This window comes from Manis pentadactyla, chromosome 1, assembly GCF_030020395.1.
Source record: "Manis pentadactyla isolate mManPen7 chromosome 1, mManPen7.hap1, whole genome shotgun sequence".
Lineage (NCBI taxonomy): Eukaryota > Metazoa > Chordata > Mammalia > Pholidota > Manidae > Manis > Manis pentadactyla.
Genome location: NC_080019.1, coordinates 108,547,053 through 108,573,470, shown reverse-complemented (window position 1 = coordinate 108,573,470; position 26,418 = coordinate 108,547,053). Strand labels below are relative to the sequence as shown.

Sequence of the window (26,418 nt, the reverse complement as noted above, 5' to 3'; positions counted from 1 at the left end):
TGGTTTCTTTGGTAATGACAAGACACTCTGCCACAGGAACACAATGAAAAGTGAGTCAGTCGTGCCCAAAGGAACTTGGCGTTCTGTAAATATGAAACAGATGGGATTTCCGGGGCTGTTCTTGTGCATTTTAGCAGTTCCCAAATGAACTAGGTTTTTAAAATCCGTTTGGTTTTTCACCAGGATCTGAGCTGATTTGAACTAATAAGAGTCATTCAGGCTGCTGCCAACCGTTCCCAGCCCTGCTCATTGGCACTGCGGTTCAGGCAATGGAGGTACCCCTCTCCCCTTACTGGAGCTGTGGTGCCCCGTGGGCTTAGCTGGGGGCCCTGGGCTTGGGGAAGACTCTGTGAATCCTTCTCATTGCTCTCTGTCCCTGGAGTCTATGAGTCCTTATGTATCTAGTCTATACTAAACTACATGCTCCCATGTAGACAATGTAAACATTCTTCTGTAGCTTGCTCATGAGGAAGATAAAGAAGATACTGTTTATTGGGCATGAATTTGTAACAGGTTATTTACATCCTCTTGCAAATAAATCTCTAAAAAATGGTAAAAAAATATCATTAACCAATGTTTAATATTAACAGCAAGTACTTATATAGTCTTTAGAATGAACCATGTATTTTCCAAGTAAATTAATGTAGTAATTTAGTAATTTAAAAAATAAGTATAATAATAATCATCCCTGTTTCACAGGTTGGAAATTGAGGTGAGAGGAGGTTAAACAGCTTGCCTAATGTCACAGGACTAATAAGCAACAGAGACAGGATTTCAAATCCAGGCATTCTGGCTCCAGAGGTTACACCCTTAATATCTTTGCTGTATTGCCTCTCAGTCTACAGTTCATACCACACTCAAGATTACAAAGCTGATAACAGGATAGAGCTGGGTTCAAATTCCAGGTGCATCGGATTCCAAATCTAGGTTCCTCGCTCCCCATCACTATCTCCCCAAACGCCCCTTGTGGTTAGGACCACTTTCAGAGCTTGCTCAAGGAGATGTCCAAACGCCAGCAGGCTCTCCTAAGACCTGGGAAACCATAGGAACCGCATGCTGAGCAACAGGCACAGGTGATTCCCATGTTAGGAGACTCGGAAACTACTGCCAGGCCTCACAGAGTTCCCTCCTTTTGACTCCGAGCTCCTGCACAACAGCGTCAGGGAGCTCTGCGGCAGCAGAGTACATGGCCCAGTTTGTCACCTGCGTGGAGAAGCCAGGGCTTGCGACTCAGGTTTGGGAGCAGCATAGCTTCGCGGCCTCTCGCCTCTCCCATGTGTGTGAATGTATGGGAGTGAGGGCAGTATGTATCTGGACAGGTGTCATCTGAGTGCGTGTCTCTGGTCTTCCTGCTGGAGCCACTTCGGCCCTGTTTCACTTCCCAGCCATGTGGCTCATCAGTTCCCTAGTCGGCCTCCTATCCTTTGTCCCTCCCCATTACCAAACTTTGGAAATTTGCCATCGACTTGCTGGCTCCAGCAATTACAAGTCAGCCCCTGCCAGAGTCTGAAAGACCAGAGGGGAAGTTCTGGTGAAGCCTTTCAGCTGACAACCCTCCTGCTCTGGGCGCCAGTATGGGAGGCGCAAAGGGAAGGAGGCAGCTGCCCAGCACCATGGCCACCCCAAGGGAGGACCTAAAATATAAAAATGCACGGCTGTCTTGGCTTAGCCACTGACTCTGTACCTATGTCAGTGTGAATTCTGTAATTCCCAGGAACCTACCCTCCCATCCTTTTTATTCTCCTGTCCTTCCTCTACTTCCCAGGCTCGGTTTATTTTTTGTGTTTGTTTTGTTATACCTTGAGCGCTTTGAGATCCCCATATGTGGATAATGTCCCAGGATCTATATGTTAGGAACAAGAGTGTTTATTTGAAACAAATGTATTGGTGAAGCCAACTAAGAATATCAGAGGTGTCCAAGGATAAGGCGCACCCGCAGGAAGGAGCATGGAAAAGTGCTCTTGAAAAGGCAGTCAACCTGGAATCAGGAAACCGGACACTTCAGACCCGACTCTTCCACTTGGCAGCTCTGTGGCCCTGAGCAACTCAAGTTCTCTCCACATGTATTCCTACATCTCTGAAGAGTGGGTTGGAGTGTCTAAACTCTTGGTTCTCTTCTCATCCTAATATCCTGTTTTTTAAAGGTGAGTTCCATTAAATATGAGGTACTAACAATTTTAAAAATTCAAGTGCAGTACAAATTTAATTAGTAGACCAGAAAACTAGGATTAAGAGCTCAGTAGGTCCTTCCCCAAAATAAAGATAACTGCCACAGAACATTGTAGCCAGCCAGGCACCCTTACGTCATCTGCCCTGAAGCATGGCGACTTCAGTCTTGGCTTCTTTGCCTTCCCACCCACTCCCAGGACAACATCTGACCTGGATTACAAGGAAGACTTGGAATTTGCAACCTTATTACCTAGCAATGTGGCTAACCATTTCCAGAAACATAAATACCAAGCCCAGCATGATAGGTCAGAGCTGACCTGTCCACAGGGAAAACAGCACACAATAGCTGGTGGGGCCACAGGAGACTTTGATTGAGAAACCTGAAACCTTTAAGCTGCCTCTCTCATTCTCTGGGCCATTCATGGATTCAGACCAGAACTGTCTGAGCTTGGCCTTGAAAAAGCAGCTGTGCTCAGTTAAAATGAGGCTGGCCAGCCTGGCAAAAACAATGCAAACTCCTAAAGAAATTGCCTAATAAAAAGCTCTGGCTCTGAAAGCACAGACTGAAAAATTAGAAGGAATCTTCTCAGTGATTTAGGACACACCCTTATTTTATAGATGAGAAAAAGCCTCCAACACCCAGAAATATACATCTCCCTAAGCCTTAAAATACAAAATATCATTGTATACTAAATCTGGAAGCTTTCCTAATTTATAGTTTGGGCCCATTGTTGATGCTATCTTTGACACAGACAGAGAAGCTGGAACTCCCGAATCACAACAACTAATTTTTCTCCCTATAAAACATTCCCACATAAAAATCTCTTTCGAACCTCACCAAAAACAAGCCAAGCAGCCCTGTGAAGTAGGTATAATTGTCCTTTAGATAACAGAGGCATTACACAGCTAGAAAATGAGAGAGCCTGGGATTTGGATGACAGTCTTCTGGCTCTATACCCCGATTCTTTCTGCAAGCCCACAGCTGCTAGCACAGAAGTGCATAGCCCGGGTAACAGAGCAAAGAACTCAAGAGTCTGTAAATGATTTACCAGGTTCAACAGACGGCCAGTACACACTGTCTGTCCAAACCAGTTGTTTTCCATCAGCATCCATTCTGATGAGGAAGAACCAGTTATTAAATATTTTGAATATCAACCCTGTTATTACTACCATCATGGTAGACTTATGCATGGTAAGCAAGATGAATGAATACCCACTCACTGGATTTTAGCCCCCTGTACCCAGTGGAAAATATGAACTTCTCATTAGAACATTTCTCCCTACCTGTTAAAGTGCTCTTTAAGCATGTAAGTTATTGACATAGATAGTATAGATGGGAGGATCTGACAGCTGGGATTTTGATGGGAAGGCTTGGAGAACACAACGTCCCTGGGGACCAGGATGGGAAAAGAGAAGCACTGGAAAAGCAAGGAAAAGAGACAGGAAACCTAGAATGGGAAGGCAGGGGCATGGGGAGCCGCACCTAGGGGATGCTAGGATCTCCTAGCTAGGATACTAATATGCATGGACTTCCTTTTAGATGTCAGTCTCAGTAGCTGATGCTTTCTCATTATTTTTATCCTCATAACAATCCTATGAAACTGGTATCAGCCCCATAGCACAGATGAGTATGCTGAGTCTCAGGTCAGTCTCTCCAACTTCCCACTTTTGTCTCCGGCCAGTCCTTCAATTTTCACTTCCTAAATTATTTTCTAAAGTAATAATTAATCCTGCACACCACCCCTGTGTAATGTTTCAGTACATTTAGAGTGTCTTGTTTTATAGGTGGAAGTGGAGACAACGAGAATATAAGACATAAATAAGTCTAACTAAGGAGGACTAAGTAGGCAGCCAGGAACACATACCTCATCTCACTAATATTTGAACTTTTCTAAAGCTGCACTGAAGCATAACTAATGTTGTGCTGTCATTAAAAATGACAGTGTGTATGTGCATTTTCATTGACACTGAAACATCTCACGATATGGGATGAAGAGTATATTTCCACTGCAGCTTAAAACATGGAGGCACTGATTATACAGAAGGGAGTATGTGTGAAAGAGGAGAAAGCAGGAGAAGTTGGTAAAGAAAAGGAAATACAATGCTATTAACCTACGAAAACAACAGATATCTCTGGGCACGGAAATGAGTAATTTTTTTTCTTATGCTCATTTCTTCACATTTATACAGTGAAAAACTGTTACTTGTGTAACCAGAAAAAATGAGTTTATAAAAAGGTATTAGTTACAGCTAAATTCCCATTGAATGGAGAAATGTATGGGAAGCTAAGGTATATTAATGATACCAAGGACTCCAAGGGTGGGTAAGAGTCAGTTTGAAAATGTGAGAAATGTTACAAACATTATATGGGGCTCTTCTCCCGGACTGATGAGCTAGGGAGAGTTCTGGTTAGGTACAGTTACTCAGGCAAAGATAGAGAAATGTGTGCTTACTAAAAAAAAAAAAAGTAAAGAAAAAAATTGAAACTTTGGAGCTTTTCCAAAAGTACACACTTCTTTAGTATTTCATTAATTTTTTAAGAATAGCTTAATAAGCTTGGAGATAGAAATGACTTCATATGTGTGAATATTATAATTTTCTGAATAGATTTCACTGTGTAATCTCTTAATAGCTATTTACTAATTGCGTATTATTTGTTTAGCATTCTACTATGCCCTGATTAAATCATTCCTAAGACATCTTTCCTCTGAACTCTTCAACTTATACGAGGGGGTAAGAGGGTATTTGACATGCAGCTCTTAAGAAGCACAACCATACTGTAGAAAAAGAGCCCTCCAGTAACAAGGCCTATTTTTACACCTTAAACTACTGAGAAAAATAATCCATCAGTTGCAATACACAATACAAAAAGCAAATTAAAAACCAAAAACAAATTAAACAAAAACACTATACTGAACAGCTATATAACATTTGCTCCATTTCTTTATTTCCTACTGGTTTGTGCCAATAGAAAGAAATGGATGACTGAATTCAGAGTATTTTATTAAATTAAAATTCCTTGGAACTAAAAAAGCATTCTCTTGATTATGATGTACATTACCATAAAAGATAAAGTCTAGGAGTCAGTTTCTCATCCAAGGTTGATTTAGAATCCAGAAGATTCTAAGAAAATAAAAGTTATCACTGAGTGCTTTTCATTTCCCTGTGGTCACATATTTCTAATGAGTTCAATTTGAGGCTCCATCTATTTTTTTCAGCAATGTACACCTGGGAGTTTTGCCACAAAATTATTTACAGTGGGGAGCCTCAAAATTACTTAGCTGTTCAAAACTTGAATGGTTGTTCAAATAAAATATTTTTCAGCATGTAATAAAGTGCCTTGGGCTTAGTAGGTAATTTGATAAACGTGTTAAATTAAATGAAATTGTTGATTTGGTCAGACCTACCCCTGTTATTTACTCAGAGCTTAGCCAAGATCTCCAGCATTGAAAGAGAAATTTGAAATATATTTCTTAAATACATAGTCAGTTTTAATACAGCAGGAGCTTAACTTACCTTGATAAATGAGAAAATTATTAGCACATAAAATATAAGGAAAAGTGGAAAAAAGAAAACCTTGGAAAGGTCAGCGATATCACTGGTTCTCAGAAACAGCTGGAACCAGAATCGCAAACAATGCCAACTCTCTCCCCCTAGCTCCCATTTCTGCTTCTCTCTGTGGACTACCTTCTCCCTCTCTACCCACGGACTTTGTCCATGAAGAAGGAGGAAACATGAATGCCACCAGTTCAAACTCCCCAGCCTCTACATCCATCTCCCGAAAGGGCTACCTTGTCCCAGTTTTAGTAAGAAAAGCCGCATGGAAGTTATCTGATTGGCCCAGCTAGATGCATGGGCCCACCCTTCAACCAATCAGCAATGTCTGGAGGAGCAAGGCTTCCTCCTGCGCTGCCAGGATCACAGTGAGTACACGAAGGAAGGCTGTGCTTCTTCCAGAAAGGGGAGGAGGAGGAGGGCAGCACACAGTGGGAAGTATTAGGACAAATAAAAACTAGAGCAATGATGAGGCATGCACACAGGTCGTTTTGTTGGTAGCTATCTTTCTTATAATTATTATAATAATAAAATGGCAAGTAAACTTAAGCCTGCCATAGGTTAAAAATGGGACCATAACATGTATATAGCTTTTTAAATTTTTTATTAAAATATAATTGAAATGCAATAAACAACACATATTTAAAATGTGAAACATTTTGACACATATATCCAACCATGAAACGATCACCACAATCAAGAAAATGAACCCATCTATTATCTCCAAGTTTCCCCCTGCCTCTTTCTCTCTCCAAATTCTTACATCTCATTGCAACCAATAATCTCCTGTCACTACAGTTTGCAGTTTCTAGAATTTTGCATAAATTGAGTCACACAGTATGTTCTCTTTCTTGTCAGTCTAATTTCACTTGGTGTAATTATTTTGAGGTCCATCCATGTTGTGGAATTGTGGAATGCATCAACAGTTCATTCCTTTTCATTGCCATGCAGGATTCCTTTGTATAGTGCTAAAGGCCTAATTAACTGTGCCCACTCCCACCCTCGATCCCATATATTGAAATGTAACCTCCAGTACTTCAGAACATTACTGTATTTGAAGATAGGGCCTTTAAAGAGGTAATTAAGTTAAAATGGGGTCATTAAGTTAGTTATTGGTCAAGTATGACTGGTCCTTATAAGAAGGGGACATGAGGATATACAAAGGACCCCAGGAAGGTGCACGCATGGAGGAAAGCCCCGTGCAGACGACGAGAAGGCGGCCACCTGCAAGCCAAGGGGAGAAACCAAACCTTCTGACACCTCAATCTTTGACCAGAGTCACCAGAACTGGATAAAACAAATTTCTGCTGTTTAAGCCACCCAGTCTGTGATATTTTTGTTATGTCAAGGCTAGCAAATGAATATACCTTGATTTACTATAATTTATTTGTCTGCCTGTTAATAGGCATTTGGGTTGTTTCTAGCTTGGGGTTATTACAAATAAAGCTATTATGAAAACTCATGTACAAACCTTTGTATAGATATAAGCGATCATTTCTTTTGGGTAAATACCTAGTATTTAGGCCTGGGTTAGATGGTGTTATAAACCACCAAAAATGTTCAAAAGTGTATTATTTTACAATCAATAGTATATGAGTTCCAGTTGCTCCATATCCTTGCCAAAAATTAGTATGGACAACAGTTCCGAGTTTACACATGCCAATAGATGTATCGTGGCTCCTTGTGGTTTCAATTTGTACTTGCCTAATGACGGATGAACTGGAACATCTTTCACATGCTTATTTACCATCCCTAGATCTTCTTTGATGAAAGGTCTTTAAAGCTCTCCACTCATGTTTTTTAATTGTCATGGTAATCTTTCAGTGGATGCCTGACAAGGTAAATGTTACCCTTTTAACACCAGAGTATGTTTATGTTCCTCCAAATATTTTTGAGTTTTGTTCTGGGATGCAGGTAAACTATTTGGGAAAAGTTTAATCCTTTTGGATCTTGCTTTAAACCCTGTGAAGTAGAACTAGAGCCACATTTAGTCCAGGGCTCTTCTGCCTTCCACTTAAGGCCAGTCCCTTCTGCGGACCCCACGAGAGATGCCATGTCCTGTGAGGATTTCTACCGTGGTTGGTGGGAACAGGCAATCCCCCGTCCTGCTGGCATTAGCTCTAGGAACCGTTTCCTCTAATTCTCCTGAACGGTTCTTTCTCAGGCTCTCGTAATTTCCTCACACGCGTGTGTGAAGAGTGCTCAAGGACATATTTGAGGGGGACTCTCTTCCTCTCCCAAGTTCTATCTAGTCTGGTGCCCACCTTCGCCTCCTCGGATTCCCAGCTCTGTCTGCTTAGCTCAGAGGCCGGCAGGCTCCTCCTGGGGTCTCCTTCCCTCTAACAAGGCCTGGAGTTCCTTTCTGGGCAGTAAGCCGGGGCCATCCAGAGCTCATCTCCTTTATTTCCCATTTCTCAGGGATCACTGTTTTACACTGCCTGATAATTTTGATGTCTTGGAAACCGTTTATATATTTGGAGGTTTTTTTAAATTGTTTCAGTTCAGAAGGCAAAACCAATCCCTGTTATTCCACATTTTTTAGAAGTAGAAGTATATAGCTCATTTTTCAATATATTTATATGTATTTGCAACTGAAAAGTTATTTGTAATATAATTATAAGGTCATATTTGCCTGGAATCCAAGGTCTCTGTCACATGAAATTTCTGTATTGGTTAAAACAAGGATTGGGAAACTTTCTCTATAAAGAGCAACACAGTAAATATTTTAGACTTTGTGCTCCACATATGGTCTCTGTTACATATTCCTTTTTTTAACAACACTTTAAAGATGTAAAAAATCTTAAAACCATTCTCACAGACCGTGCAAAAATAAGCCATGAGATGGATTTGACCCATGGGTTATAGTTTGTTGACTTCTGAATTAGGGTAATGTAGCCTTTGTAAAAACAAACCCAGAATTTTAGTGTATTAGTGCAACAGGCAATTATTACTCACACAAATCCAAAATAGATATTCTTGTATAGAGTAGTAGTTTTATATTAATATTTATAAATATAATATTTGTTTGATAATAATATAAAATAGTTGGCATCTATTCTTCTACAGTCATGATGCAAGGACAGAGATGCCCTCTACCTCACAGCTCCTTGGGTTCCCCAGAAAGCTTCCAAGATGACCACTGCAGCAGAAAGAATATGGAGGATGGAATGTGGGAAGTTCTTGCAAGAATGTCCTTGTGAGTACAGGTAACTGGTAACCACCTTCCATGGTTCAGAACTCATTCATGTCAGCACATCTAACTGAAGAGAGGCTGGAAACCTAGTTTTGTGTTTGCCCAAGAGGAGGAGGATACAGACTTGGATAACAGCTAGCTAATACTCACTACGATGCCCATGCCCCAACTGTTCAAAGCATACATATCCTCCACACTGAATAACATACAGGGTATCATTCAACCTGTCAGTAACACGCCTTACATGCCAGATGATGACTTCCAATAATTCCTTTGATAATTAGGGCCCATTACTCCTTCATCTTCCTCTATGTTCCCAGATCCTCAGCCCAAGATTCACATTCCTGCAGGAGAGATCATGACACATCCAGGCTTGGGGGCCCCACCCTCCCGGGACCCCACCCTCCCGGGACCCCACCCTCCCTTTCTCACTTCCTGTTACTCCCTGAAAGCCATTGCAAATGTGATTCTACAAGCTCACACCTTTGCTTAATCAGCAGAAATTCGAAAAGAATTTCTGATCTCCTTGCCAAAGCAATTTGTCCATTCTATCCTTCTGTCTCTCCCCAAAATATTGAGATAGCCACTAACTGGTCTGTGTTCTCTTTGAGGAAATAGTGCTGTCTTATTAAGACTGTTTTTATCGCTAGTGCCCAGAATAAAAGTGCCCACAGCTAAGTGCTCAAAAAGATTTATATAAATTTTGCACCAAATAATGATTGGTCCATTAAATTCCTAACCATAAAAGATATGTCAGTGTTCACTTTGAGAATTAATCACCATTCCCATTAATTCAAATTCCCTAATGATTTGCCCATGTACACTGGGGACCCTCCAACAAGACACCTTGTTATCACTCTGAATTGTTTGGGTATATAATTGTATTAGTGCACATTATTAAAACAATGAGCATTTCAACTTGACTGGAGCATCAAAGGCATGAAAACAAATAGTATTTGTAAATTTATTTCATAAAGAAACTGATGGTAGCAAGGGTCTCTTAAGAGATTGACTCAACCACACCTCTCTCCCAAGAACTACTCAATTCAAATTTGTAAGGAGGTCTAAAGTCCTCTCCAAATGTCTGCTAACTCAAGAGCACTTGTGTTCTTAGCCCAACACCTCTCCCCACCTCCTGGGTCTGATATCCAGTAGCTGTACACAGTCTCTGCTTTGCTCACCTCAACCCAGATACTGTGCTCAATCCATTATTGCACACATACTGTTAGATACACTGATCCTCTCAGAGGGGAGCTTACCTTAAAGCTGACGGTGCTTAAACTTCAGAGCATCTCACCTATGCAAACTCCTTCCACCAACCTGCCCCTACTTGCTTCATTTGCAACTTCAGGTTCTTTTACTGAAAAAAAAAAAAAAAAGGCATCCCAATTGCATAAACTTCAGGCCTCTCAGAACCTAGCTCCAGTCAGACCGAGTGGATCTTCCAGCCGGCATTACTGGGAGCTTCAGGAGCTAGAAATCACTGAAGCAACCTAGAGTCTTATGGCTCCCCTTCTGTCCTCTATTTCCCTTTTATACCTCCTTTCTCATCTTGTTCTTTCTTCTGAGGTAAAAGACACAGAGAGAGAAAGCCTTTCTGAATCTAAAAGTTAAAATCTTTTCTTGAACGAGAGGTCTCCATTTCTATCCCAAGCAACATATAAACATATTTCTTCCAAACAATTTCTCCACCACTTATTACACAAACATCTCCTGAGCAACTGTACAGCTCACTCCAGCACCACAAGGAGGGCATGCCCCTCAGAGGCAAATTAGGCTCAGCTCAGGTTCTAGCCTTCCAGCCCCCGACTGTGGACAAGGCACTGAGCGTCATGGGGCCGCAGTGTCTACACCTGTAAAGTGAGGCACTGAGCTCCGTGTGTGATGAACGTAAGCACCCTAAAGGCAGGACTATCTTCCTCTCTGGCATACAGGAGGCATTCAGTTAATATCTGTTGACTGATTCTAAAATAGGAAAAATAGCCAAACCACAAACCTGCTGTAAGGATTAAATGTGATATCAGACACACATACAAAACCCAGAAAGTATTCAATGAATGACCCCAGTGAGCAGCTCAAAAATCCCATGCTCCAGTTGAAGAGAAACAGAAGTAAGAGAACTCTACAAACAGCCGGCATGGAGGCTAGATTTGCCTTCACAGACCTTTTATAGCAATATGATGGCTGTCTTCTATGAAACCCAAAGATAATTTCTCATCATCACTTGAAGTACCAGTTGGGAGGCCAAAACTTAATTGAAACTAGGCAACAAAATAAAAAGAATAAGACGATTATTTTGAAACAATACCCCTTATAAAACTTGATATCCAGATAGTAGCATTCTTTTCTGAATGTGTCAAAAATTGGATTTGTTTTTTCTATTTAAAGCACAGAAAGACATACAAACATAAATATACATATATACAGACATATTCACTTTAAATGTTCCTGCAACTGTTTCCATCTCCCAGTGGTGGCCTGTGATTTGTCCTTGGAGGAAGTCTGCTATTTGGCTTGGGAAAACACTTTGATGAGAATCTGGGGTAAGCTTCTTATGAAAGGCCTAGAGGGAAGAGTCGAACCAGGAGGACTGAATTGCCCAGAGTGGACTGGGGACATGGATGGTTATGATGTCAATTTGGGGCCTACTCTGAAGACACCAGAGGCAGGAGACCTTGAACCCTGAAGTTTCAAGGGGAAAATATATGAAAAGGGTGACTTCAACTTAAGGTGCAAGTAGCCGTTAGTGACACAGCATTAAAGGAGGGTGGTGGCCATTAGAGAACTCTATAGAACACCACAGCAGGCTTGGGGAGCAGAGATGTCTGAGATCAGTGTTGTAGTTTTCCTGTGCTGTCTATCCTCCTTGATTGCTGGAAGCCTTTAGTTCAGTGTGTTACACACAACAGGGGCAAGGAAGTCCTTGGTCCATATTTGGGACAAAAAAGGACAAGGAAAGAACATTCTTATGAGATGCCAAGAGGTGACCTAGAAAGACCTTCTCAAACTTTATTGTAGATGCAAATCCCCGGGCAGCTCACTCAAATGCAGATTCTGATTTAGAAAGTCGGAGTGGTGTCAGGAACTAACCACCTACTGGTGGGGGAGGGACCTGCTCTGAGTAATGAGAACTTACAGAAATGAGTCTGGAAAATCAGGTCAAGGGGCGGGTAGGGGGACAGTGACAGGGGATGATGGGGCCATGGAAGCACCCTCCAGGAACACTCCAGCATTCCAGAGGGAACTGAATTTCCTGCAGAAGGGGATTCAGTGTTGAAAACCTGGCCCTGGGATTATGCATCTTCCTCATAATTTTTTTTTTTTAACTTCAGTGCCTGCTGCTGCTTGTCTGTGGGCAAATTAGCAGACATCAAAACACAAAAGGAAGCAAACACATATTAATAGAAAAAAAACACACTGAGCTCTGTAGCTTGGGTTCCTTTTCATACTTGCAGCCCTGGTTTTATAAAGCACGTAAGACAGTCATAGTCCTGACTCTGAAATTACAGCTTGTCTAATGGGATCAAGTACATCATCATATCATTGTATTCCATAAATAACATCAACACTCCCAAATGCTCTGTGCCCTGAAGGCACTGTAGCATTTTTGGGCAGGGTGGGTATTTACATTCTTGGGAACTAGGGAGTTTTAATGTTTTCACAGTTTCTTCTATGAGTGTTTAAGTACCATATGTAATTATAAACTCTGTAAGTATATTTAATGTGGGTTTACTTAGGTAATGTAACTAAGAGGTTTAAAATTTCACATGCTATCCTAGACCTCTCCTCAGAAGTTTATCACCATCTGCACAGAAGATGAGTACCAGCCTTGACACAACACAACAGAAATCCCTCCCGGTCCGCCCCGCCAGCCCTGCTCCTGAAACCAGTCCCAAGTCCCTTACTGAGTAAGCCATTAACCAACCCCTGTAAAGTAAAACACACAATGAAAGAAAATGTGGACATTCCCATCAACATCCTGCAGCATAGGCTGCCAAAAGAAATTACGGAGTTTTCAAAAAATGGGGCATATAATTTGTTGTTAGCGATGCAATTTGCTCTTTTGTATACAAACAGAAACTGCTGGACAACCTGTTCATCATTAAGTGGATATATTTAAGATAGGATTAACTAGTCTAAATAAAAACATAATCTTAGTTGGCAGAATCCTTCCAGGTTATCTGATTCAGCTGAGGTCAGAGTGCCATTTTCACCAAGCAGCTCTGGGGCCTGTGGCTGATCACTTCCAGTAAGGGGAGGTCTAGCCTACTTTTTGGCAGCTCTGACTATTAGAAAGTTTTCCTAAGTAGAACTGAAACTGTTTTCCTGTGTTTTTTATGCACTGGTTCTAATTTTACCCCTCATGGACCTTGAAAACAATCTAATCTTTCACATGACAACATTTCAGGTATTTCAAAATACTTTATTTTTCCTGCCCCTTAGTTTTCTCTACTTTGTAGTAGTTCCTCTCAAGGTCATTAACTGAACCTCAAATGGCACTGTTAAGCCTTATGTAACCGCAGGTATACCACTGTCTCTACTATGGGATGAGTAAAGTAACTCCAAACACGGTTCCTTGTGGTGTTAACAGATGTACTTTCCATATGCAAACTCTGGGCTAAAGAAAAGACAAATTGACTTCCTTGTCACAGGAATTCTCAGAGTCAATATTGCTGGTAAACTTGTGAAATGCCAAGAGGAAACAGTGTAAAGTATTTCCCAAACACAACTACATTTTATTTGTTAAAGAATATTTGGAAATCACACTGACTTGCAAGTTGGACTGTCCGGAGTCCCATGCTCACATTTCCACTTCCTATGTGACCTTGGGGAAATTCCTTAGCCTCCCAGAGACTCATGTGTCCTCTTTTGTGAAATTGGGTTAATGCAGCCTATCTCTGTGGTTGTTGGGAGAACTAAAGATATGGTAGGTAACACACCCTTCACAGTGTCTAGCTCATAGTTAATGTTCAACACGTGGCAATAATTATATTCCCATTGGCATCAATAAATTATAAACTCTTTCCAGATTAGTCATATCAAATGCAAATATTTCCAAATGTGTAAAATAAAGGAAATTCCTGAGTGTTTACATTATAGTCTTGCTTCATCCTCCCTTATAGGAAATACACTCCCAAATATCTCCACCTCCTCAAAGCAATAAAATAAATGGATGTTGCAAAGCACACTGGGACAAATAGAAAAGGAAGGAGGAAATTTCAGGAAGTCTTTGAGGTCTGTGTATGTTGGCTCACCACCACTTGGACAGTTGCCTCCCCAACTGCAGTATCTCCCCATCCCTTAGAAACAAAGAAAGAAAGAGTTGTCAGCTTTAACGAGCACAAATACGTACTTCCCCAGCTTTCTCTCAGCAAACCATTGTAACTTATTTGTAAATGGGTCCTGCTGTTCTTGGTGAGAGTAAAAATTAGAGTTAGCAACCTGAAAAGACAGTGGATCAACCTCAGCAACAAATAAAGCTATCTTGTGGTTACTGTAATGATTAGATGAAATGCTATGTATAAATAAAATGCCTAGAACCGAAAAAATCAAATTGTGTCATGATCATCATTACCGCCACCACCAGCCCATCACCATTATCACCATCAAAGAGGTGGGGAAGCACCCCACATTGTGGAAGTAAGCAGAGAAGTGGAAATCGAACCTCACGCTGTGGTAAGGCAGAGCGACTGGGGTAGAAAAGTCCTGGCTGGGCGTCTGTCCCATGCCAGCTCTGCCCGTCCAGCTGTATGACTTGGGTAAGTGATATTTCTCTCTCTGACCCTCTCAGTGTCCTCATTTGTGAAACAATATCCATGAGTCTTTCCAGCTCTAACATGCTGAGCCCAGCATCATCCAAGGCCAGGTACAGATTGTGAAGGTGACAACTGGCATGTTTGGGATCAAAGAGGGAAATATGGATGAGAGGGGAAAAGGACTAAACCAAGCATGGCTCACTACGGCGGCTCTGCAGCCATTGAGCTCCAGGCGCGGAGGCGGGTCTAGGGAAAGACAAGCTGATGACATTAGATGTCCTCCCGGCACTGCCAGCACCCCCATCACAGTGTGAGGGTCGGCAGCACAGAGGGAGGGAGGAGGTGGCGTGTCTGGTGTGTGTGTACATCATTCTGGTCTCAGCCAAGGCAGCAGGCGTTCAGGGTTAAGAAAGACAGTGAAGAACATGAGCACATGCTTTACAATGACAGAACATAGTCCCTGCAGAGTTGCAAGATAAAATGTAGAACTCCCAGTAAAGTTTGAATATTAAATAAGCAATATTTTTAGTATAAATGTCCCAAATATTGCATAGGACATACACTAAACATTGCTTATCTAAAATTTAAATTTAAATTTAACTGGACACCTTGTCGTTTTACTTGCCAGCCCAGGCATCCTGAGTCCCAAGTTGGTTGCTCATAAGCAAAACAGTGTGTACACAGTTATTTTATACATCGGACAGAGAGAGACAAATCCGACCACTTGGAATTTGTACAAAATCAGCCCCTGTATACCCCCTTGACTTGCACCTTTGGAAGCATTAGCTTTATTTAACATGTTGTCAAGGTCAGAACACCCCTGGACTTGGCACTTGAAAGCATGTGCTTAAGCTGGAAAATCATTTCTCTTTCAGGTCATGAAGACAGTGTAGTTAGTAACTGTCTTGACTGACGTTAACTGAAGAAATGTCTTTGGCATTAAACTGATCTGGATCCAAATCACAGGACTTCGGTGACTCGTGTGGCCTTAACCAAAATACATCTATTTTGAAAGCCTCATTCCCTCATTTGTAAAATGGGGACAACAGCCTGTACTTGACAGGACATTCCCAGTGAGATTCACCCCAGTACTCAGAGCTTGCCGGGTTGGAAGCAACTAGGAAGGGTCACCGAGATCATTTTGTGTTTTTATGCATTAATGCTCTCATTTTGCCTAAATGATTTGACAGAATACAGTAAATGCATTTATTCTTACTCCCATTCCTTCCCAGAAAAGATGATGTAGATAAGAAAAACATGCCATGTTGAGCATGGAGAAGTTGTCTCAGACAGGCTATTCTGAGGTTAAGGAAGCAAGTGTAGTCATGGGGGTAGCACTGAGAATTTCCAACTGAGCACTTACTTCACATTTGGAGAAAGAGAGGAAAGTATCTGGATTCTTCAAACCAGTTTAAAGGTGTGGGAGGGGAGAAAGGCTGGTGGCCAGCTCATTTCTTCTTTGATTCTTTTAGAAGACCACCTTCATAGCAAAAACAGTTGATAAATTTGGAAGAATGTTGCTGAATGCTGGGACCTCAATCTTGGTCACTTCAGAGTTTTGTCCTTGTCCCCTCCATCCACAACAACTGCATCGAAATTGCAGGGGCCTTAAAATGTGCCCAGGGAAGGTGGGGGATGAAGGAGATGTCTGCAGGTTCTGTGCCGTGGCCCCTCTGAGACATTCCTCATCTTGCTCCTCTGCAGTCCTTGGTCCACATCAGCTATTTGCTCAGGAGGTTATAAAACTACAGAGCATAGCAAAGAAGCGATTTAATGTTAATTGAATATTGATAAAGGAGGAAGAGAAAAGTTAATTGAGTTAATTAGTTGCTAAGGTAACTTTTCTCCCAGTTGGAAAGAAATTGTCTCAGGATTAGAGCCAACCTTTATAGTAAAAGATGTGCTCTCGGAATCTTTCAGTCTTAGACAAAGTCTGAATAATCAAAGCGAGATGGTATGCGGAAAGAGGCTCTAAGAGTAAGAGGCAGTGCAGAGCTTCCCGAAGCAGAGTGGCATCACCGAGTTCTCTTGTCCAATTAGTGAGATCCGAGCATGACAGCCGAGCAAGGAAGCCACTGGCCCAAGAGGCTGGATGAACTTGAGCAGCAAGAAAATGGGCTGCAAACATTTTTAATACTCATATTACAAGTGCCTCCCAGGAAAGCTGAGGGAAAATGGTGAAATATTTTACAGGTGAGAGAAGATACATGTTTTCAAGTGGACAGAAAGGGAAGTAAAGTTTTAATTAGGTTGAGAGGATGCTTGTAAGGTTTAGGAAAGTGGCACTTCACTGGCCTTTTTAAAAAGTATTTCTTTTTATCTTGATCTCTGATTTTTCACAAAGCAATGATTAGAGATCACAAATTACTCACCCTGTCATTTTATGGTTTTATGGAAAAATTAAAATTTGCTGAATCATGTGCCATTTCTGTCTCCTTAGTTAACCTTGTCTAAAAGATTCCATTCATCAGGCCTTTTTACTAATAAGCAGTTTTCCCCAAACACTGGCCAGTAGCTACCAAAATTATAGTCAATGTGGCTAGAAGGAAATGAGCTGCCTTGTGTTTTAAACCTCTTTGGGAAGTCCTAAGGCCCCAGGATCCTCCCCTTAGCATGAGAAGGGGAGACTAGGTCCCTACCCAATGTCTCTGTTCAGGGCTACATGAGATTTCAGTTATTAAACAGAGTGTTCACTGGCTTGAACAAGGCCCTATATATCCAAATGCCTGCTTGACGCCCTCTTGAATGTTGTAATGTCACTTCAAAGGAAGCTGCTCTCACCACCTTCCCTCCCCAAATCAGGTCGTCCGGAGGGCTCTGTCTCTCAGTGGCACCATCACCAGCCTTCCTAGGCCAAAACCTCCATGCCATCGTTGCCAAGGTTCTTTCCATGTCAATTAACCTGCAATTTCTCTTTTATCTTCTAAACAGTTTTTGGAAACCTGCCCCCTTCTATAAGCTCCAGCTCTACCTCCCCAGTGTAATCTACATCCTCTCTTGCCTGCCAGAGCTTCCTTCAGGACTGCATGCACCCTCGTCCAGGCCACACTGCCCCCAACTGTTCTCCACACTCCAGCTGGTGTGACCGTTGTGACTTCCAAATCAGATTAAATCACCCTTTGCTTAACCCTTCCGTAGCTTTCTGCCTCTCTTAGGATACAAGTACCCAGTGTCTATCTCCAGGCCCTGCGTGGTCTGGTAATGGTAAATCTCTCCAGCGTTAATCATCCCATCACATCCTTTCCCTCTGACCATTCCAGCCCCACTAGCCTTCAGTAGCTTGGCCTCCTTCCTTTGCTCAGGGCATTTGCATGTGGTGATTGCTCTGCCTGAACATACTTGTCCCTTACCCTGTGCACCTAGTTACAGGCACACCTCATATTCTTGTGCTTTGAAAATATCTTTTTTTTATTTTTAATTTTTAGTTAACCTTTAACTGAAAGTTTGAGGCAATTCTGCATCAAATAAGTCTGTCAGTGCCTTTTTTCCAACAGCATTTGCTCACTTTGTGTCTCTGTGTCACATTTTGGTAATTCTCATAATACTTTAAAGTTTTTCAGTATTATGTTTATCATGATGATCTGTGATCAGTGATCTTTGATGTTTGAGGGCACCATGAATCACACGTACATAACACAGAAAACTTAATAAATGTTGTGTGTTCTGCCTGCTCCACTAACTGGACATCTCCCTTCTCTCTCCCTCTCTTTGAGCCTCTCTATTCCCCAAAACACAATATTGAAATTTGGCCAATTAACAACCCAACAATGGCTCTAAGTGTATGAGTAAAAGGAAGAGTCCCATGTCTCTCACTTTAAATCAAAAGCTAGAAATGATTAAGTTCAAGGAGGAAGACATGTCAAAAGCTGAGACAGGTCAAAACTAGGTCTCTTGTACCAAACAGCCAAGTTGTGAATGCAAAGGAAAAGCTCTTGAAGGAATTTAAAAGTGCTCCTCCAGTGAACACAGGAATGATAAGAAAACCAAACAGCCTTATTGCCAGTTTTAGTGGTCTGGACAGAAGAGCAAACCAGCCACAACATTCCTTTAAGCCAAAGCCTCATCCAGAGCAAGGCCCTAACTCTCCACAATTCCACAGAGGCTGAGGGAGGAGAGGAAGCTTCAGAAGAAAAGCCAGCAAAGTTTGGTTCATAAGCTTAAGGAAAGAAGCTATACATAACATTAAAGTGCAAGGAGAAGTAGCAACTCTTGATGTAGAAGCTGCAGCAAGTTACCCAGAAAATCTAGTTAAGATAATTAATGACAATGGCTACACTGAACAACATGTTTTCAATGTAAGTGAAACAGCCTTATTGAAAGAAGATGCCACTTAGGACTTTCATAGCTAAAGAAAGGTCAACACCTGGCTTCAAAGTTTCAAAGGACAGGCTGACTCTCTTGTTAGGGGCTAATACAGCTGGTGACTCCAAGTTCAAGCCAAAATGAATTGACCATTCTAAAATCCCAGGACCCTTAAGAATTATGCTAAATCTATTCTACCTGTGCTCTATAAATGGAACAAAAGAAAAACCTGAATGACAGTATATCTATTTGCAACATGGTTTACTGAATACTTTAAGCCCACTGTTGTAAACTACTGCTCAGGAAAGAGATTCCTTTCAAATTATTACTGCTCATTGGCAGTGCACCTGGTCTCCCAAGACCTCTGATGGAGATAGACAAGATTAATATTGTTTTAATGCCTGCTAACACAACATCCATTCTGCAGCCCATGGATCCAAGAGTCATTTCAGCTTTCAAGTCTACAGTTTAGGAAATACATTTTGTAAGGCTATAGCGGTTTTAGAATGATTCCTCTGATGAATATAGGCAAAGGAAATGGAAAACCTTCTGGAAAGGAATCACCATTCTAGATGGTGCCATTTGTGATTTGTGGTAAGAGGTCAAAATAACATTAACAGGAGTTTGGAAGAAGTTGATTCCAATCCACATGGTTGCCATTGAGAGGCTCAAGACTTCAGTGGAGGAAGCAACTGCAGAGGTGGTGGAAATAGTAAGAGAGCTTGAATTAGCAGTGGAGCCTAATGATGTGACTGAATTGCTGCAATCTCTCAATAAAACTTGAGCAGATCAGGAATTGCTTCTTCTGGTTGAGCAAAGAAAGTGGTTTCTTAAAATGGAATATACTCCTGGTGAAGATGCTGTAAAGATTGTTGAAATGACAACAAAGGTTTTAGAATATCCCATGAACTTACCTGATAAAGCAGTGGCTGGGTTCGAGAGGACTGACTCCAACTTTGAAAGAAGTAAAGCTGTGGATAAGATGCTACCAAAGAGCATCACGTGCCACAGAGACATTGCTTGTGAAAGGAAGTGTTACTTGATGCAGTAGACTTCATTATTGTCTTATTTTAAGAAACTGCCAGTCACCCCAACCTTCCTCAACCACCACCCTGCTCAGTCAGCATGCATCAACATCGAGGTAAAAGATTATGACTTGCTGAAGTTCAAATGATGGTTAGCACTTTTTAACAATAAATGATTTTTAAATTAAGGTATGTACATCATTTTTTAAGGCATAATGCTATTGTACACTTAATAGACTACAGTATAGTATTATCATTACTTTTATATGCACAGGGAAACCAAACTTTCATTTGATTCACTTTATTTCAGTATTTGCTTTATTGTGGTGGTCTGGAACCACATCTGCAAGGTGTCTCTGTTGTATGTCCGTAATACTTACTCAGCCCAAGCATACTTTCCCTGGAATCCTGCCCAGGTCTAATCCCCACTGTGCGAGCTGTTGAGGAAGACTGTCTCTCTTCTCTGTAGCCCTTTTCCCTTTGTCATTTTGTATTTCTCTTATGATTTGACTAAACGTCTGTCCGTCCCAGTGGAATAAAACCATAGACTGTTCTGGGCTGCACTGTGTCATCTCAAAAAAGATATGTTGAAGTCCTAGGCCCTGGAGCCTGCGAATGTAACCTCATTTGGGACTAGGGTCTTTGCAGATTTAAATAATTTCAGACGAGGTCATTAAAGTTGGTCTGAGTCCTGGATGACCAGTGTCCTTGTAAGAAAAGGGAAATTTGCCAACAGACACCAACACACTGAAAAAGCACCTGTGAAGACAGAGACCATGAGGGAAGACAGCCCCGTGAAGATGGAGGCAGAGATTAGAGTTAGGCTGCGAGAACCACAGAGAACCTGGGACTGCTGGGCACTGAGGGAGGCAAGCAGATGTTCATAGAGGCCTCGGAGGGCACATGGTCTTGACAGATAATGCCTTGATTTTGGACTTCTCACCTCCAGAAACATGAGGGAATAAATTCCTGTGGTTGTAAACCCATCTGTGATACTTTGTAACAGCCACTCTAGGAAACTAATACAGACTGTACGACATGTGAGAGCAGAGACCTTATGTATCTTCATTCATTATTTCCTTCCCAACCTCCAATATGGTGCCTGGTTATATAATCACTTTCTGTAACAACAGTCTTCAAATAGGGAAGGTGACATTCACAAGGACCAGGGAAGACTTTAGGAAGTACTCTTGCCCACTCACAAAGTCCACCTGACCTCTAAGAGGGATCATCCATGTAGCTTTGAAACTTTTTAATAAAGAAAAGAATTGTTCCCTCCGTAGCCAGGATTACCTGAGTCATTCAGGTAGAACTCCCTTCTTTCCCTGAATTATCTGAGTAATGGCATAATTGTCTGCTTCCCTTTGGTTGCACAGATCCTTAACTCCCCACGTAGGTGTAGTAATTGGTTAGTGGCCAGAGGACACAAAAAGCATGGCTCCAAAGAATGTGCTTACAAAAAAGAAGTCTGTTTAAATTAAACTCAAATTCAGCCCTAAGAGTTGGTTAAAAAACAGCTCTAAGCGTTCAGTTACTGAGAGCTGAGCACTGAGAAATAGAATATGATGCCATCTTGGTCTTTAGATCTAGTCTGAAAAAAGGAATAACAAACACAGGAACATACCAAGGTCCACAGGGGCCAGATTCATGGCAGAGCAAAAGTCCTGGGATAGAGCTCAGAAGAAGCACAACTGGGGAGAAACCCATGACATATGAAGTTTAGGAAAAAAGTTATGGCACAGTATGTTTTACTATGAGCCTCTAATATAATTAAACATTTTAAAATATAAACAAAAACAGCTCATATACATGTGCTTATATGTTTATACAATCACAAAAAAAATAAAATTAGGAAAGTATACGGGGGCATATGGATGGGGAAGAGGCAACTTGGGAAGATTTTCCATTGCTACCTTAGGTATATCTGCATCATTTAAACTGTTCAAATGGGAGGTGATTAGTTGTCTAACTCAAGAAAGTAAAATCTAAAAATCATCACCCACAAAAAAACATAAAATATATAAAAAGATGTATTTATATTCATACTAACCCTAAAATGATATGAGTTTAAAAGAGACTACTTTGGTCTGTCAATTTTCCTATTATTTACTCAGGTAAGAAAATGAAGTCAAGGGAAAACGCCCTCACTCTGTCCGAGTGAGAGGTCCCACCTGGCAACAGGGAATGCCTCCCTGCAAACAAGCACATTTCAGCACAGGGGCTGCAGAGAAACCCATGCTTTGGGTTTCATCCCCTGCAACCCATAAAATAAACACATAAATAATGCATTTGGTGCCAAAAAATAAAAGTCCTGTCACCCTGATTCAGAGGCTTACATTTAGCAGAAGGCTGCCACTGTGTACAATATTTGGGCGGTTGGTAAGGGTGACTAAAGTCTTAATGTATCTGATAATGCCAAGTGTGAGGAATTAGTCAGATCTAGGCTTGCAAGCTGCAGCATTTTAATGATTTATTGAATTTCTCTTAAGGTCAGTAGTTTATGATTTGCCGTTTTAAAAATGCACTGTAAAAAAAAGTATACTTTGCCTTACAGGAACTGAGTAGTTTTCTAAATGCATTTTTTAAGAAGAGAAAATCAGTGGAAATAGCCATTGCCGGCATAACCCATGTCTAACCTAATCACATGAACTCCAGCCGAGATAAGCAGCTTTCTGAATGTTATTGGTGGAAATAAGGTTTTCAGCAGGCAAAGAGACCATCCTTGGGTCTGAAAGTTGCTGTTATCAGCTTGCAACATTATTCCTGTTACATAATTTTACCTTTGGGACTATTATTTCAATTCAAGTGTACTGGAAATTCAGAATGAGCGTAATCAGTCATCTCACTCAGGAGCCTTTGCATACATTTTTTCATATTCTGAGGTGTCTGTGTGGCATTCACATTTTTCCTTAGTAGTTAGAGCCACAGATAGAAAATATATAGTCAATCGAGAAAAGCTGCCAAGTGTTACCTTCAGAAGCTCAGCTCTCTTCTAGGAGCCCCTAAGGACCAGAGTCTCTCCCAAAAGGGTGTGGTCCCTCGTCTAGGTAGGAAAGTAATGTAGCATCTTACATAAAAATCATACAAGGAGTGAGAAAATATGGCAAAATTCACATCTGCTGACTCCCGTCAAAAACTCTCTTTCCTAGACCATGCTGCCTTCTAAGATTTCTTAATGTATTTACTCTTTAAATAAATGTATATTAGGTGCCTATCGTGTACCAACAGGCTGGTGCTGACCACTGGGTGGGAACATGACAGTATAGGGGCAGAAGTGGTGGCTGTCTTCATGAAGGTTAGCATCTTGTTCGCAGGAAAGATGGTTTACAGGTAGCCATGATGCGTAAGGTGACACGGCGGAGAATCTACTGCATCCACAGCAGGGACATACAAACCGGGCTGGAGTCCTACAGTGATCTGACCTTTAGGTAGAAGAACACATCACATGGAGGTGGCATGGGGTGGGGGCTCTTTCCAGAGAGCAGAAACTGCCTTTGAGATGGGTCCAGAAGTCAGAGAAGCAAGAGCCCCAAGTAAGTTTGAGGGCTCTGGTTTTGGTGGAACAAAGGTTGTGAAAAACCAAATAGAGACAAGGCCGGAGACATGGAAAAGACACTGAATGTTTATGGAGGTCTACCTACAGACATGGCAAGCTGCCTGTAAGCTGCGCATGGGGAAGCTGCTTGACCCCTCTTGCATTTTAGTGAATGCCCAGACTGGATGGTGGACACTGTATCAGAAATCCAGAGGAGAAAGTTAGTGGTAATGGAGATGGAAGGAAGGGAGCAGAATCAGTTGATATTTAGAAAGTAAAAATGACAACCCTTGCTAATTGCTCACATGGACAGTCCCTGACTTACAATGGTTCAGTTTATGATTTTTCAACTACAATGTTGTGAAAGCAATATGCATTTAGTAGAAATCAAGCTTCAAATTTTGAATTTGGATCTTTTCCTGGGCTAGCAACGTGATGCTCTCTTGTGATGCTGGGAGTGGCAGTGAGCCCAGCAACGTCACCTGCGCCATCACACAGGGAAACAATCAGTAACACTCAAAAATTGTAGGTGCCCACACAACCATTCTGTGTGTCACTTTTAGTATTCAATTACATGAGATCTGCAACACTGTATCACAAAATAGGCTTTGTGTTAGATGATTTGCCCAACTGTAAGCTGATGTATGCATTCTAAGCACATTATGATAGGCTAGGCTAAGCTATGATGTTCAGTAGGTTAAGTGTATTAAATGAATTTTCAACTTGGAATACGTTTATTGGGACATAACCTTGTAAGTCAGGAATATCTGTAGTAGAGAAGTAAAAAGGAGCCAAACCTGACTCCTAAGTTTCTGCCTCGTTCACCTGGGTAGGAACAGATGCCACTCATTCATAAACATAGAACACATTGGGAGGGGCAGGCTTGAGGCAGAAATACAGGCTTATATTTGTGCTAACAGGATGCTCAGGGAGGGAGATTTTTAAAACAATTATGCCAGACTTTTACCAATTGAAAAGAGGAAATCTCCTTGGGGAAGCTGTTCTTGGAACAGCCTGGCTGTTCTGTAAAAATTAAGGTCAAAAAGTACACCCTTGCCCTGGGGGAAAACATCCCCCTCTCAAAGGCTTGAGAAGGAAAAGCAGTCCCTCCTTTTAGAATATGAGAAAATATGCCAATATGCTTAAGGAGCCCAGATAACTTCCGAGAGAAGATTACTTAGTTTCTAACCAACTCTCAAAGGTACAGACACCACTGGGCAAGGATTGGATGCCTTGGCCAAGGCTAGCAGCAAGATGAGCTGCTAAGTTCCCAGAGGAAAACTCACAGGAAGAAGGTCTTCTGGTCTTACAGTCCATCCTGTTGGCCCCCAACCCCATGAGAAAGGGCCAGCTCCTAAGCGGTGTTAAGCTGAAGATGGAAATCACTCCTTCCTGGCCTGCATGCTGGTGAACAGTATCTATGACTGTGAGCTGAAGCCCGAGACACACACACTGAACTCTGGGACAGGTGAAGCAGCAGGTCCAGCATGGGAAAGGGACAAACGTCACTGGAACAGTGCAGGCCCAGCTTTCAACAGTGACACTACATGGTAATAAAACAACAGCAAAGAAAAGAATCTCTAAAGACATCAGGGATTGCCCCTCCTTGGACAGAGTGAATTTTAGGACATTTCAGATAATTCAGAGTTAGCAGGAAATCCAAGAGAGATGTATTGGAATTTCTGTTTGTGAAGGCAGGTGAGAATTTGAACAACTAAGTAAGAAAGTAAGAGATGACTCTTTGTGCATGAGAACTACTAAAGTGGGGAACACTGCTTACATGTACTTGTGAACATAATTGCTCCACTTTTTAAGCAATATTTCAAATTGACAGAATAAGAGAAAGTAATCAATGTTAAGCATTTGTACAGTTTTTATATAGTTAAGTGATTTTTCCAAAGTCCTTTAGTAAACATGGGAAAGATTTACCTTTTTTGGCCAGCTCATCATCCTGTCTCCTTTATTCAGGATATACAACTGGTCTTTTCTGTGAGGGACCCGATCTGTGTGGTTTAGATGAAGCTGATCCTGCATAGAGGGCTGGGCCTGATGTTGGACAGACAGAAGGACAAGTGACCCAAAGCAGTAAGAATATTCCCTACAACTTTCCTGTGTGGAGGAGAAGCTCTTTCTCTAGGCATGACCTAAAATGATAAAACCTGAAGCTTGCTATCATGTGGGAGTACATGAATGTTTTTAGGTTGAAAAGTATCATTCATATTCCAAAAGATTGGAAACTACTGCATTAAAATAAGAGGATCAAATTTTGACAGGAAGAGCACCAGGCTGTAAGCCTTGCCAATTTCCCTGAGGGGGTGTGGCTGTTCCACCTGAAAGGGTATGAAACAACATCCTCCCCTTTCATCAGGGTTAACTTCATCAGGGTTAACATCTTCTCCCCTGAGACTCAGGCCAACCAGGAAGCCTGAACTCCTGCTGGAAAAAGAGTTTCTTTTTTCAAATTTTAAAAGGAAAAGTAGAACCCAAAGTAAATTACACTAGTAAAAATGGCATTATCTCAGCAAAAGACTCTCTACTCTGATGTATGTAAGGAAAAACAGTAGCAAATGAGCTCACCCAGTTTGATTTTACTTTGTTATGAAGATTTTTTCATTTTGTTAATGTTTCCTATATATATATTAATGCATTAATACTCATTAAATGAAACTCTGTTTTCCACAAGTATGTTTTATTGTGCAAACCACAGATTTCTCAAAGGATCACAGACTCATGGTGCTGACCCTGCAACTAAGTGTAGAGCCTCAGACAAATAAACACCCTTTACTGTGGAAACGCAGGCTGAAACCTGGTTACTGGATTTGCTTTTTCTCTTGCTTTGGCTGCAACAGAACATAGATTATTATGCCCACACACCCCTAAAAG

The 26,418-nt window shown here is 41.4% G+C and overlaps 1 long non-coding RNA gene across 1 annotated transcript in view; it reads right to left on the bottom strand.

Annotated features, from left to right (window-relative positions):
• LOC130683339 (uncharacterized) overlaps nucleotides 1–25,786 on the bottom strand; it is a 257,747-nt gene extending 231,961 nt beyond the window's left edge. The window contains exon 1 of the long non-coding RNA XR_008996992.1: nucleotides 25,465–25,786. This is a non-coding gene — a long non-coding RNA (uncharacterized LOC130683339). The remainder of the gene's footprint in view (nucleotides 1–25,464) is intronic.
• Nucleotides 25,787–26,418: the final 632 nt, after the last annotated feature.